Source organism: Amphibalanus amphitrite, unplaced genomic scaffold (assembly GCF_019059575.1).
Source record: "Amphibalanus amphitrite isolate SeventyFive unplaced genomic scaffold, NRLGWU_Aamphi_draft 000186F_arrow, whole genome shotgun sequence".
Taxonomy (NCBI): domain Eukaryota; kingdom Metazoa; phylum Arthropoda; class Thecostraca; order Balanomorpha; family Balanidae; genus Amphibalanus; species Amphibalanus amphitrite.
Genome location: NW_024881681.1, coordinates 342,107 through 355,740, shown reverse-complemented (window position 1 = coordinate 355,740; position 13,634 = coordinate 342,107). Strand labels below are relative to the sequence as shown.

General features: G+C 53.4%; 1 protein-coding gene across 4 annotated transcripts in view; it reads left to right on the top strand.

Annotated features, from left to right (window-relative positions):
• The window catches only part of LOC122384317 (nephrin-like), a 154,770-nt gene that overhangs the window by 71,330 nt on the left and 69,806 nt on the right, over positions 1 to 13,634 (top strand). Inside the window, exon 1 of one of the 4 annotated variants that reach the window (XM_043371612.1) lies at positions 12,734 to 12,756. The exons of 2 other annotated variants lie outside the window; for them this stretch is intronic. The gene's annotated coding sequence lies outside the window, so the exon portion shown is untranslated. Of the gene's footprint in view, positions 1 to 12,733; positions 12,774 to 13,634 lie in introns of those variants that run through there. One more of the 4 variants, XM_043371611.1, reaches the window with a different exon arrangement.

Genomic DNA, 13,634 nt, shown 5'->3' with positions numbered 1-13,634 from the left:
TTCATACTGGCCGCAAGAGGCCCCTGACTGATAGTCAGGGAGGTCCACTCCTAATGAATCTGAGGGGGCCCTCTAACCACATTTACACTTTTCTAGGGAGGCCCCCGAGACTGATGGTCTGAGAGGCCCTTCTATTTATACTGTCCACAGGAGCCCCCTGACTCCTGAGATTAATGGTCTGAGAGGCTCTTCTATTTATACTAACCAGAGGAGACCCCTAGGATTGATGGTCTAACAGGCCCTTCTATTTATACTAGCCAGAGGAGGCCCATGAGACTGATGGTCTGAGAGGCCCTTCTATTCAAACTAGGCAGATGAGGCCCCTGAGAATGATAGTCCGAAGAGCCATGCGGCGGCAACTGGCCGTGGCCATATTTCGGCTCGGTAGGGCCCCACAGAGCTCATGAGAGCACCTCAAGGGCTCCTAAGTAGACACGCTTATCCTCATACGGGTGCCACGCCGGCTTCTGAAGGCTCCTTGTAGGCATCTAAGGGCCCTTTCCGGCCTCTAACGGCTCCACCCGCCTGTGATGGCTCCACACCAGTGTTTATGAGCGCCACACAGCGGCGCCTTTGTGTCTCTTAGGGCCCTATATCGGTGGCTCTGGGGGCCCCACACCGGCGCCTCTGTGGGCCACCACACCTGTGCATCTCAATGCTCTATAGGTACATCTGAAGGACCCACACCGACACCTCTGAGGGCCCCACACCAGTATCTCGGAGCTCGAAGGCCCCACACCGGTGACTCTGGGACTCACCGTCTCCTGAGAGCACCATGTTGATTTCTAACGGCTCCACAAGGCCACTGAAGGCACCACACAAGCTCTCACTGAGCTCTAATGTCCATGTACCGGCCTCTGAGGGATTTAAGCCAGCGCATTCATAGCTCCACACCAGCAATTGTAAGGGCTTCACACTGAAGTATCTGAGGGTTCCACACCGGTGTCTCATATAAGGGCCTCATACCGGCATCTCTGAGGGCCCCATACCGGCGTCTCCGAGGGTCCACATCTGGCGGGCACCCATCAGCGACTGAAGGTCCCACACTGTCGACTCCGAGAGCCCCATCTGTGTCTGGGAGCACCATGTCGTCTCTAAGAACCACAGAGGCTCCTCCTTACGAAAGATGGGCGTCTGCATGCCAAAGGGGCGCGGTTCTGTGACAGTAGGGCACCTACGTGCAATAGAGGGGCGCCTATGAAGCCCATAGGGGCGCCTCAATGCGAAAGAGGGGCGCCTCTGAGGCCTACATATATGGGCGTCCACATGCAATAGAGGCCTGCGACTGCAATTCATCAATGCCATGGGGGTGCATTCATAAGAAACAGGGGCGCCGGCATGGCAAAGAGAGGCGCCTTCGAGTGTCCATAAAAGAGAGACGCCTATGATAAGCGCACATTGTATGCGACAACGGGGCGATTGTGGGACATATATAAGGGATGTCTCTGATGACTATACATAGGGCGCTTATATGCCAAAGAGGACGCCTATGAAGCTAATGGGGGCACCTGGGAAACGAGGAAGACATTTGTGTAAGGGTTTTCAGGGGTCATGCGCCGTTTGCGGCAAATAGATTCTAAAAAGATCGGAGGGGGAAAAAGTTTTAAAAATGTTGCAGACTTTCCACACTGTTCGTTTAAGCGGTTACGCCCCTGGGTACATCTGCCCGATCTCAGAAGCTAGATTTGGAGGTCATACTTGAAAGCAGCCAGCAGGACGAGGCAAAAGTTGGAGGCCCCTGAAAATAGGAGGCCCCCTGGAAAAGGAGGCCCCTTGACCGGGTGGCCCACCCACTTTTCATGACGTTCCTACGCCCGTGCTGGAGAGGGCCCGTGTTCCAGTCTAAGAGGTCCCGTTTCAAGCCTGAGAAGGCCAGTGAAATGGAATCGGAGGCAGAATAAGTGGAAAAAAACGATGAATTTTCGTTTTCGGAAGGGGATATCACGATTCTTTTTCTAGGAAATTATAATTATATGCGTAGTAAAATATGTGGAATTTACAATAATGTACCTATCCATTATGATCTACAGGCCTGCATGCATCGATACTGGGAAAGTGCTTCATATGGCAGCTTCGTTGGAAGGTAAAAGAAAATGGTATAGGTAAAAAAAAGAGAAATATCCATTCAGGGCGTACTTGATCCGAAATGAGTGCAGTGCGCTTAAAGAAACCGTATGTATAAACACACTGCGCTGTTACCTGAACCATCTTTTCCAGTTTAGGCGTAGTTTTGCGCAATTAGTACTGACAATTCCGGAAAAAAGCTTCCCGTGCCAAATAGGCTGCAGGCTGCCATTGACGTATTTTCCAGTCAAAATATACATATTCGTAATGTTTTTTCAATTCTCTGTCCATCGACGATTGAAATTATTTGCAATCGTTACGACACAAATAAATAGGCTCAAAAGTTAACGAACCTATAAGGGCACACCCCTTCCGCTTAGAGCGCACCGAGATATCGCAGGTCACGTGACTGCGCTTCAACCGGAATCCCCCGTCCAGGCAGAGATAACGTTTTGAACGTTTTGATAAATATCCAAGTTTGACGGCAGATCCTGGTGATAAGAAGCTTTGAAAGCTGTTTTCGTCGTGCCTTGTGTGTACATTTGTTCAAGGAATGTGCAAATGGCGGAGTAATTGGTCGTACAATTAGTGTTACGGGTGCTTCAGAAGCCGGGTGGCTAATCATTATGCGGCGTGCAACTGTCTGAATTAGTTCGTATGCAGCGGTAGTCGTGACGGCTGTTAGTACTTTTCAGGAAAAGTACTCAACTCCTGAAAATGCCCGGTTGTAAAACGATAAAACATTATGATAACCGTGTAGCAACACGAGGTGACCCATTATTCATTTTAAAAGACGGATCTCTATTGGTATATGCAAATGTACACGGAAAGACCTACAACTCAGCATTCAGTTTCGAAAACTACACCACAGACACTTTACCTAGTGCTTTACTCGTCACGCTTTGTCCTTCGGTGGCTGTTGTCATGCTAGAAAGCACCTACACAATTTCAGACAACAGGGTATTTTCGCTCTGCGTACCTAAGTGTTTACATGATTTATAATCGATAGAGATATAGTCAACAAGCATTGTTAAGCTAATAATGGGTGCTCGTTCTCTGTAGTTGTTAGATATCATTGACGACAACGGCGAGGAACGTTGGCTGACAGTGGCAGAGGTTCATCGACAAGCTGTAATCGACAGTCGCCTGCAGTGTTATACAGTCACAGACAGTAACGTAAGTGCAGCCACCAAAAATGTCGTAGAGTCCTGTAGAACCTACATATAGGACTTCTATACTGTTGTACGAACCGTCGCCTACAGGTTCGTACAGTCACCGATAGTGACGTAGCCCATGCCAGTGGCGGACCAGCGAGCGACAAACTGTCGCCCATGTCGTCGGCCCGCCCTGATGACCGGGCCGTGGGGTCCGTCGCTGTCGACCCGACCCAACCCGAGCCGCGCCGGGGTGATTAAGCGGTCGGAAGGTCGTTCATCGGAGAGGAGGAGGAAGGGGAGTTATGGTGGTTCTGACTGATGACGTGCCGCGGGGACAGACCGAGACGCACTGACCTACCGCCACACAGCTGGGGAGGCTGGTCCGCACTGTCGCCTTTGCTAAGTGACCTCTCACATTTGTTTTATGTCACATCGAACCTGTCTCATGGGAATACTTTCAGCTTTTTATGGTTTGATTTTCACTGGCAAAGGAAATGCGAAATTTGTGACATAAACGACTATATACATGTGCCGTCATTACTCTATTGGATGGCGGTTAGGGTCTGGGTCGGTACTTCGAACCCTGATACACCGCTCAGCAGTGCATGGCGCCGTTGTGCCGGTAAATGATGGCTGCGAAAATGTCATGGCACATCAGCGCCAGCAATGGCTTCCGTGGCTAACATGGTGTAATCAATTGCGTCATTATTATCCACTAAGCGCGTCATCATACCACCGCCATAGGAACACGCAATTTGGCGGGACCATCCGGCCGCAACATCGTAATGGACCTGGCCGCAGAGCCGCCCAGAATCCGATACATTCAGCTTAGACCATGAATCCAATTGATAACGGTAATCTATACGGCGCTCCGGCAACGTCGTGGTCGAGCCAGAAGTTTATGTAAGCGATAGACAATTATCGTAACATTATACCTTTGATAGTCCTGACAAGATACGCTAATGATTGTGAAAGTCGTTTTTCAGCTGGGGCCACCCGCGCTGACGACTGAAAAGTTCCATGTACGGTGTCGATGCATGTGACCCTGAGGAAAAACGATAGAGAAAGGCAAGCGAAATATCCAGTGAGTCATCGTTCTACATCGGCAAACAGACGGTGGAACATGTGGTTAGGCTTTGAAATGGCCAGATGTACATACTACACACGACCAGGAACTAGCCCGACCTGGCGTCTGCTATTGCTGCTTTTCTGTGCAATGTGTCTGTTATGAATGTTTCTACCATCTTGCAAAGATGAAGGTCCTCTGGCAGACATGAAATTGATCCATTTTTCTATCAGGCTTACCAGACGCTCCGAGCAGCCATCTCTGGCGAACATCAATAAAGAAATCACAGGCCAATGATAAATTGTTCGTCTAATAAACCGCTCACCAGGGTCCCGGACAGTCCAACAGAATAAACGATCCCGCTTGAGCTCAATAAATCGACTTCGTTTCATCAGACTTCGACAGTGGACGCGATCCTCGGGTCCGCAGTCCGTCACGACGACTGAACCTCATCCGTGAAGAGGTCTGCAGACTCAGCTCCTCCGCCTGTTCTACAAACGGCGTAATCACTGGGTTTCTGCATCGCGCGCACTTCCCGGCGTGTGAGGTCGTGAATGTCCTCTATTTAGTTCCTGTCGTTCAGCGCTGTCCGAGTGTCGTGCACAGTGCACACGGACACGCTGCACGAGTTATCATGTGCACGGACCGTTGGCCGAGGCGGGGAACGGGCCGCGGCTCCGGGAACGGTGGAGCGGGCCGGGCCGGGCCGGGCTGGTTCCCGGTAATGTCGCCCCTCCCCTGACATAGCGACACGCTGCCCCAGTGAGCGGCGACGCCGGCGGCACTCGGAACAGACCACCGGAGGCCCGCAGACTTCGGTCGCCAAAGGGCGGGTGCTTGGTACCGAGAACGACGTCTGAGAGCTCGGTGTCAAAGAAGTGGGTGGTGACAGAGGCCTGGCCGAGGGTGTCCTTCGCGGTAACGGGAGGTCTGTCGTGTCCGCTGCTGCTCGTCACCTTCGACAGGGGAATGAGTGACTCATGACGCCCGCAGTCACGAGAAGGGGTGTGCCTAGCGGTCACTCCCGGAAGTGAAGAGGGTTGTGGGCATGTGGTCAGGACATTCTAACCACACTAACGAGGTGATGTAACTTTTATTGCACTACTCCTCTCCGATTTCAGCTGGCAATATCCCTTACCTTACCTTACCTTACCTTAACCCTCGCACGACCAGGCCATTTCTCATAACACGAACGACCAGGGGGGGGGGGGGGTTGTTACGACCCCCCCTGGCGTTTCGAAACGGAAGGTCGTAGAGCTTAGCGGAAAAAACCAACGGATTGCTCTCAACGAGATCTCGCGATTGGTGGTATATTTTTTGGTCCTAGGTCAACATTTGACCTACTTTTGACCGGTCAAAGGTCAAATTTTCGGAAAAATAGACTTTTTTCAACTTTCGGCGGCGATTGCGGCAAAACGGTGGGAGATATCGACTTGAAACCTTCACTATCGTGTTCCTTGATCAATTCTCTATCGTTTGGTATGTATTTCGTTTCCCTATCTCTAAAAATGGCGCGTTGGGAGCGCCGGAAGTCGGCAAGGTCACAGTCGGCGGCAGAAATTCGAAAAATCAAAATTTAAATTTTTGAAATCTGATTGTATTTTTGGATTTGGGAGGTCCATTTGCTCCCTATAGAAGCTAATATTGCTGCATATTCCCATTGAGGTGACAAGAATTAGCAAAATAGTGGTTCGGGCGCTTTTCAAATATAGTACCGGACGCTGTTCCTCTTGTGACGTCATAGCTCCGTGACCTGACCTGACCCGGTCAAATTTCTTATACCATATGATAGCCAATACTTGCCCCAACATGCATGGGAAGTTTCATCACGATCCATCAACCGATGTCCGTACCACCGGCAGGAAACCTCGGGCGTTGGCACTCAGTTTGTGAAAATCCGGCCGGAGGCTGTACCTCTTATGACGTCATAACTCCGTGACCTGACATGACCCGATCAATTTTTTTTCGGCAAAAGATGCGCAAAAGTTGCCCCAGAGGGTATTGAAAATTTCAGCCCGCTACGACAAGCCGTTTAGCGTGCACTTCGAAAAAACCTCAGGGGGGGTTGATACAACCCCCCCCCCCCTAGGCGTTCTAGGGTTAATATGATCGGAATTTTGAGGCCACTTGGCCTGTAGGGAACCGCTCTCATCGAGCTCGTATCAGATACGGATCGGGTACAGGTATCCCGTGTACCCTGATCCGTAATAAAGTATAAAGCTTGCAATGTATCAGCTCGGATTTCATAGGCCGGGGTCAGAGGTCACAGCGGATGTAATACCTTCCGAATCGGCTCGGTTGGCTCCCCGCCACTCTGCGAGCCTTCCGGGCCAGATCTGTATATAATAAACCGCCCGGGGGTCTGTCTGGGCAGTCGGCAGGAGGCTGCCGGCGGGCGGGCGGAACGGACGCGTTTCGGGAACGTTTCCAGTGCCACCGGGTCCACCCACTGTTTATTATTGGTCACTGGAACAGGGTGTGCCTCGGCACCGATGAGTGTAGCATGGAAGAGACGATACACTCATGCCGACGATATACTGAGCAGTGAGCAACCTGATGCGGCTTGCCGAATGCCTGGTTGGTCCGAATAAAAACAATGATTTTGGAGTGTTTATAGGGAAAAAGGTATTTGAAAATGAGATAAAAGCTTCTGTTTTCATCCCATAAGTACTATTTCTCTTCATAAAGTCACCCTGAGCCTGTCATATCTGTTTTCCTTTCTGTTGTCATCTTGCGGCTCCTTTTCATTATTCGATGAAAAATGGTCGTAAGGACTTCTTTCATAATGCTTGTTCTCATGACATCATAAGGTTATAATTCAAACATCTTATGAATATTATTCGTCCCCTAGACATCGTCACTGTTATCAGGTGCTTAAACACGAATGACCGTCTTATCGGCCGCCGCCGATAAGACCCGTTGAGGGCTCCAGCCGCGACCACGGCGGCGCTGAGCCCGCGGGGACGGGCACGCGCAAACAGGGCGGGCGGGCAATAACATGGGGAGCTCAGTCGGGGAGCGGCCGCGACCGCGAGAGGAGAGGAGTGACGCTGCGACACAGGGACCTACTCCACATTTGTGATGGAAGTGCGGAGAACAGTGCTCTGGCTTAGGAGAAGCACAGCCGGTTGTGTGTTGCACGGGTGCACGACGGATACGATAGAAGTGCGTTGGCCTAGTGGATCGAACAACAGGACAACGATAATGGAGATAGGAGGCGGACAGCAGGATGACAGGTGGCAGGTGGGCGCAGCGATAGGCTGCGGGGCGGGGAAGCATCTAGGCAGCACGATGCTTGCGAGTCGAGCAGAGGGAGGGGAGGGAGGGTGGGCACCTGCGCCGGGCGCCCATTCTTTTGGCCGGACACCACCACGTCAGGCGAGCAGGATCACGACATGGGTGCGGGCAGGGGGTACGCGGCGGTAGGGAGGCCGCGGGCGCCGGGGGGGAGGGGGGGGGGGCGGGCGCCTGGGGGGAGGGAGGGAGGGAGGGAGGGAGGGATCTGGCGCTGGATGGAGGCTATGCAATCGTCGACTTGGGTCGGATTGCATGGCGCGCGCGCGGTGGCGCCGGCGGGGGGGGGGGGGGGGCTATGCAATCGCCGACTTGGGTCGGATTGCAGGAGTCAGTGCGGAACAAGGTAAGTGGCGGCTGGGGCCGAGTTGCAAGGTGGCGCGCGCGGTAGCGCTGGACGGAGGCATGCAATTGTCGACTTGGGTCGAGTTGCATGGCGCGCTGCAATTGTCGACTTGGGTCGAATTGCAAGGCGTGCGCGCGGCGGCGCTGGACGGAGGCGTGCAATTGTCGACTTGGGTCGAGTTGCACGGCGCGCTGCAATTGTCGACTTGGGTCGAATTGCAAGGCGTGCGCGCGGTGGCGCTGGACGGAGGCGTGCAATTGTCGACTTGGGTCGAGTTGCACGGCGCGCTGCAATTGTCGACTTGGGTCGAATTGCAAGGCGTGCGCGCGGTGGTGCTGGACGGAGGCATGCAATTGTCGACTTGGGTCGAGTTGCATGGCGCCTGCAATTGTCGACTTGGGTCGAATTGCAAGGCGTGCGCGCGGTGGCGCTGGACGGAGGCATGCAATTGTCGACTTGGGTCGAGTTGCATGGCGCGCGCGCGGTGGCGCTGGCGGGGGGGGGGGCGATGCAATCGCCGACTTGGGTCGGATTGCAGGAGTCAGTGCGCCTGGCCGGGTCGGAGTATCGCGCCGAACCGAACCGTCTTGTATTTCACGCTCCGCGAGACGGTTGGGTGTGTGCGCCGGGTTGATCGAGCTCGGCTGGCTATGGGTGCCGGATAAAAAAAGCTAGTAAGTGTCACACTGTCGTACCGTGCGGCGATGGTATCCCGGCTGGTTGTGTGCGCCGGGGTAGATCGGATAGTCAGCGTCACGCCGATGTGAGGCCGGAAGCGTCATAGTTCATTAACTAAGTTCAATAAGTTTATCATTAGTTCACCAAATGCATCATACTGCAAACCCTTCGACTCGGCTGATCGCAGGGAGCGCTGTGGCACCAATTTGAAGCCATTTTGAAGCGCACACACAGTCTCATTGCGTGCCAAGTTATTGGTTTAAAAAAAAAAAACAAATGTAGTCTGACCTCATTTGACCCGACCTTAGCGGTTGAAGCATAGGTACAAAATCACGCGTTGATGTAACTGAGGTGGTGCAACACAGACGAGCTGAATTGGAGCATATATCTTTCATATGTATACTTTGCAACATTCTTGCAAAATTTCTTCGAATGCGTCAGGTCGCTGGATGACCTCAGGTCAACCGCATTTGGAAGTGGAATGCACGTAACGGCACTCGAGGAATTTAGCGTGTCCCGGGAGTTGAAATCAAATCGATGAACAACTCTGGTTTTCATGGAAATGGCGTTTTCAGTGCCATTTTGACGATGTACCGTTTTGTGGCCTGGTGACCTGACCTGAGGCCAGCGGAACTCAAACTCCCAGGGAAAATGTCAAATGAATGCCCCTGAGTTGAGTCTCAATTTGGTGGCGCTGCGTGCCACGGCACTCGCACTATTAACGGAAACTCCGTTACGCCGTTGCCGCTAAAACAGTCCAATTTTACCCTGAGGCCGGTTTTGGGACCGGGTGAGCTGACATGGATGACGGAGACCTGAATTTTCAGGGAGGGTGCCGGGAGGTGGCCACGGAGGATATGCAAATTTGGCGGCGCCTTTTTTTTGCGCTATTCGCAAAGAAACCCTTGGGGATGTATCAACCCCTTCTCCGGTCGAGGTCTAAGCATGGCTGACTGTGGACGACGAGTAATTCGACCAAGGAAGTGTCACGCTGTTGTGCAGAGACGTCTGCCGGCTGGCCGTGCGCTCTGGGCGTTTCGACCTGGGCTGGCAGATAGCGGGCTGTGAGCGCCAGGTAGTCGAACCTGGCTGGACATGTGCGTCGGGTAGATCGACATAGTCAGTGGCCCGCTGCGGTGCAGTGACGGATTCCAGGCTGGGTGCGTGCGCCGAACAGACCGCCCCAGTCAGTGTCACGCCGCTGTGCAGAGATGTATCGTATGCCGGCTAGCCGGATGCGCCGGGCGCCCCGAGTTCGGCTGGCTTTGAGCGCTGGGCGGATTGACATGGTGAGTGTCACGCTGACGTGCCGCGGTGGTTCCCGGCTGGCTGTGTCGACTGCGGTCTTCCCCAGGGCACGTATCAGCAAGAAGGCTCATGTTAGACCGTTTCCAACGCTATAAGTCGGAATGTAACTGCACAACTGCAGGTCGTCACTGTCCCGTCGCGGCGGCGGCCGCCGCTTGTGATCCTGATAGGTCAGGCTTTCGAATGAGCCTGATCCGTCCACCTATTATATCCCTCGCCCGTGTGCGGCGTTCTGGCGTCTAACGTGTGGGTAGGGGGCCGGTCGGTCCCCCTCCCCCTGCCGTTCGGCTCCTGATTGGGCTGGATATTTGCGGAGGGAGAGAGCGTGCTGCCCGTAACGAGAGAAATCGATGACGTCATCAGAGTCCGTTAATGATTAAGAGATAGGGACCAAGCTAGTCCCACTCTGCACCTGAAGGGAATAAATTTCTTCAACACCGAAGACGCGGGGGTTGCGACCACGATAGATGGCGGTTTCTTAACCTGGCCGCAACTCGGCTATTTCAACTCAAACTAATGCTAAAGTGGGATGGTCATTTCAAAACTGCTTCGCGACTGTTTTATTGATGCTAAATTCGACATCAGCTCCAAAAAACTACCCTGGAAGTATGTAAAACTCGTAAAGCGAACCCAGGTCATCAGACCAGTTTCGGTCGCCAATGGGACCTCATTAGGCTCCGCCCACGCGAGCCTCAGGGACGTCCCCCCAAACGGCCGACTCGTCTCGTCTCGTCTCGGCCGACGCCGGCTCTCCCCCAGCAAGACATTGAACGCGACGGTTAGTGCATGCATATGTTGGACCACCGGCTGGTTTGACTGGATCCGCTTATACTTTAACCACGTGGTGTGAGCGTCACATTTCTGTTGGTTTCGACCCGGCGTCGGCAAGGCGGTCTAGAGGACGTCAACAGGGTCAACATGTCGCCAACTGGTCGGTGCGCGCGCATGTCAGCACGGCCTCGGTATGGTATCGATATATACCTCAGCAGCGTCCCAAAATTATATTTCGGCTTGGGTGTCGGAGGGGAATATTCGTCACTAGAACGAGGGCTGAGAGTGTAAAAATGCCAGTTAGAAAGGCACAAAAAAGAGCGGAAAACAGTGATCAACAATGTATTTGTTAATTTTGAAGGATGTGGGAGCTGCTTTATAAGATAAATGAATCGAAAATGGAGGGAGGTAAAAGGCACCTCCAGATGCTCTTTATCGGTAAAATAGGGAGTGAAAAATTGCTCTGGAAAGTTGGAGGTGGGAGTGGAAAATTATTTTGATTTGGATGTCATTTCCCACCCAAACTGGCAAATTTTGGGACACTGCGCGTATAGCCCAGCAGAAAGCAGCGCGGCAAACTCGCTGACTAGTGCTCGCGTCAAACGCGAAAGCCGGAGATGAGGGGAATCTGTGGACACAGTGGTGCTATTTGCTTACGGCCTGGACGGCCGTAGCGGTAATAAAAGCTACACCGCCGACAAACCGACAAACAAGGGGAGGGACCAGGGCCTGGGACGGACGGAGAGGAGAGGAGAGGAGAGGAGAGGAGAGGAGAGGAGAGGAGAGGAGAGGGGAGGAGGGAGAGGAAGAGAGAGAGAGAGGGAGAGTGAGGGAGAGAGGAGCGAGAGAGAGAGAGAGAGGGGGGGTGCGGCGACATGGATAAGGGAACGTGCGGCCGAGCGGGCGGACGCGCGGAAAAATGACCGGGCGTGGCTCATAACGCACACCGCGGCGCCGGCGCGGCGGGCCGGTCAGACAAGTGCAAACAGCAGGTAGCCCGGCACGGCAGGCTGTGGTACGGCGATTAAACAGTCTTAGGCGTGACTTCGGGGGGCGTATTCATAATTAGACTCGTACATAATCTTACGCAGTCATAAGCTGGACACACCTATATAACCGCATGTACTTACATTCTGCTCCGTTGGCGAGTTTGGCGTCTTGTTATCGATCGTGATATGAACGATAACACGATTTGGGTGCAGGCGGCCATTAACAGCCAATACTGGACAACAGATTTGGGGAGCGAACGGTATGAGAGCGAGCGGAGGATGGCCAACACGAGGAGGGAGGGAGGGGCAGAGGGGTGGGAGGAGACCCGAGTCGTGGCGCGCGGTTGACGGCCCGGGTCCAGGGACGGGGAGGGGACCGGGCCGCGGCCGAGGCGAGATAAGGCACACACAGTACACACGGGGAGGGAGGGATCTGCCGCAAAACAGGTCAGGCAGTCCAAGACGCGAGCTCAGAGGCGGCGGACAGTGCAGAAGGGTGGAAACCAAGCGACAGGCTGTGGAAAATGGTCCCCTCCCACCCTCCCCAATAGGAACTTCCAATCTGTACATATATATGCCGTCCTATAGACACACTCGTCGTCGGCCCACGCCTTGTTATCGATCGTGATATGAACGATAACACGATTTGGGTGCAGACGGCCATTAACAGCACTAGCAGGGGTCCGCTCGACAATGCCCTGGCAAGTTAGGTCAGGTCGGTGGCGAACTTCGTGTTGAGCACAAGACCAAGATCCATCGAGTCACGCTGCCCTGGTGTTTCCGGGGTGTCGATTGCCCTAGTGTTGCGAAGGGTTCTCCGTTTGGCGGGTTTGGCGGTGGCGGCAGCGCCAACGAGGGATCGATCATTATCAGCCAAAGCACAGTATAGTGGGCGCCGGTGGCGCGCCGGCCCGGAGACCTCAATGACCGTCTTATCGGCCGCCGCCGATAAGACCCGTTGAGGGCTCCAGCCGCGACCACGGCGGCGCTGAGCCCGCGGGGACGGGCACGCGCAAACAGGGCGGGCGGGCAATAACATGGGGAGCTCAGTCGGGGAGCGGCCGCGACCGCGAGAGGAGAGGAGTGACGCTGCGACACAGGGACCTACTCCACATTTTTTTCTTTTCTCCCCTCTTTTTTTCCTACCTATTCGTCGTGAACTCGGTGGCGGCAGCGCCAACGAGGGATCGATCATTATCAGCCAAAGCACAGTATAGTGGGCGCCGGTGGCGCGCCGGCCCGGAGACCTCAACACATATTCCCATTTATGCGTATTTGAGCCCGTTATAGTAAACTTGAACTGCGCGCCAGACCATTAAAAGCCCTGGAATGGCAGCGTTCAGCCGAGATAGCTTGATTTATCGCCCAAAGTTGGAGGAGCAATGTCGATTTGATGCCCCACGAACGAGGCTATTTCTCGCTCTGCTTCGTAACGGCCAAATAATCACTGATAGTTCATACCCTGATTGAAAATGGCCGAGGCAGTAGGACCTCCAAGGTCCGCGCTGCCAATTATAAGCGGCGCTTAACTATTTCAAAACTACTGCTGAGCCACTGGCATTTGTACCTGTCCTGTAATTTCACGTGTAGGCATCGTTTGCGTGTAAATTATATGAGTTGATGATGATGAACTTCAGATCGGCGACTCGTCAAACTCATGATTATAATCATAATCAGGGTCAAGGACAGACTGGCGATAACATCAACAAAGCTTGTAATGTGTTTGGAAGTATTGTGTGTCTCTTCTGCTTTGCAGACTGCAGCATTCTCTTAGCCCTCATCGCGAGGCCATTAACAGCGCTCTGGGGGCGTTCAATGACATCATATTGGTGACGACATGAGGGCCTGCTTCATTTACGATAGCCTGAATGTGCTTGCGAATAGAAATCCAACCTTTTCTTCAAGCAGAGGTCGATAAAATGCTTGGAGTTGCTCCAACGAACATCTTAGTCCCATCACTG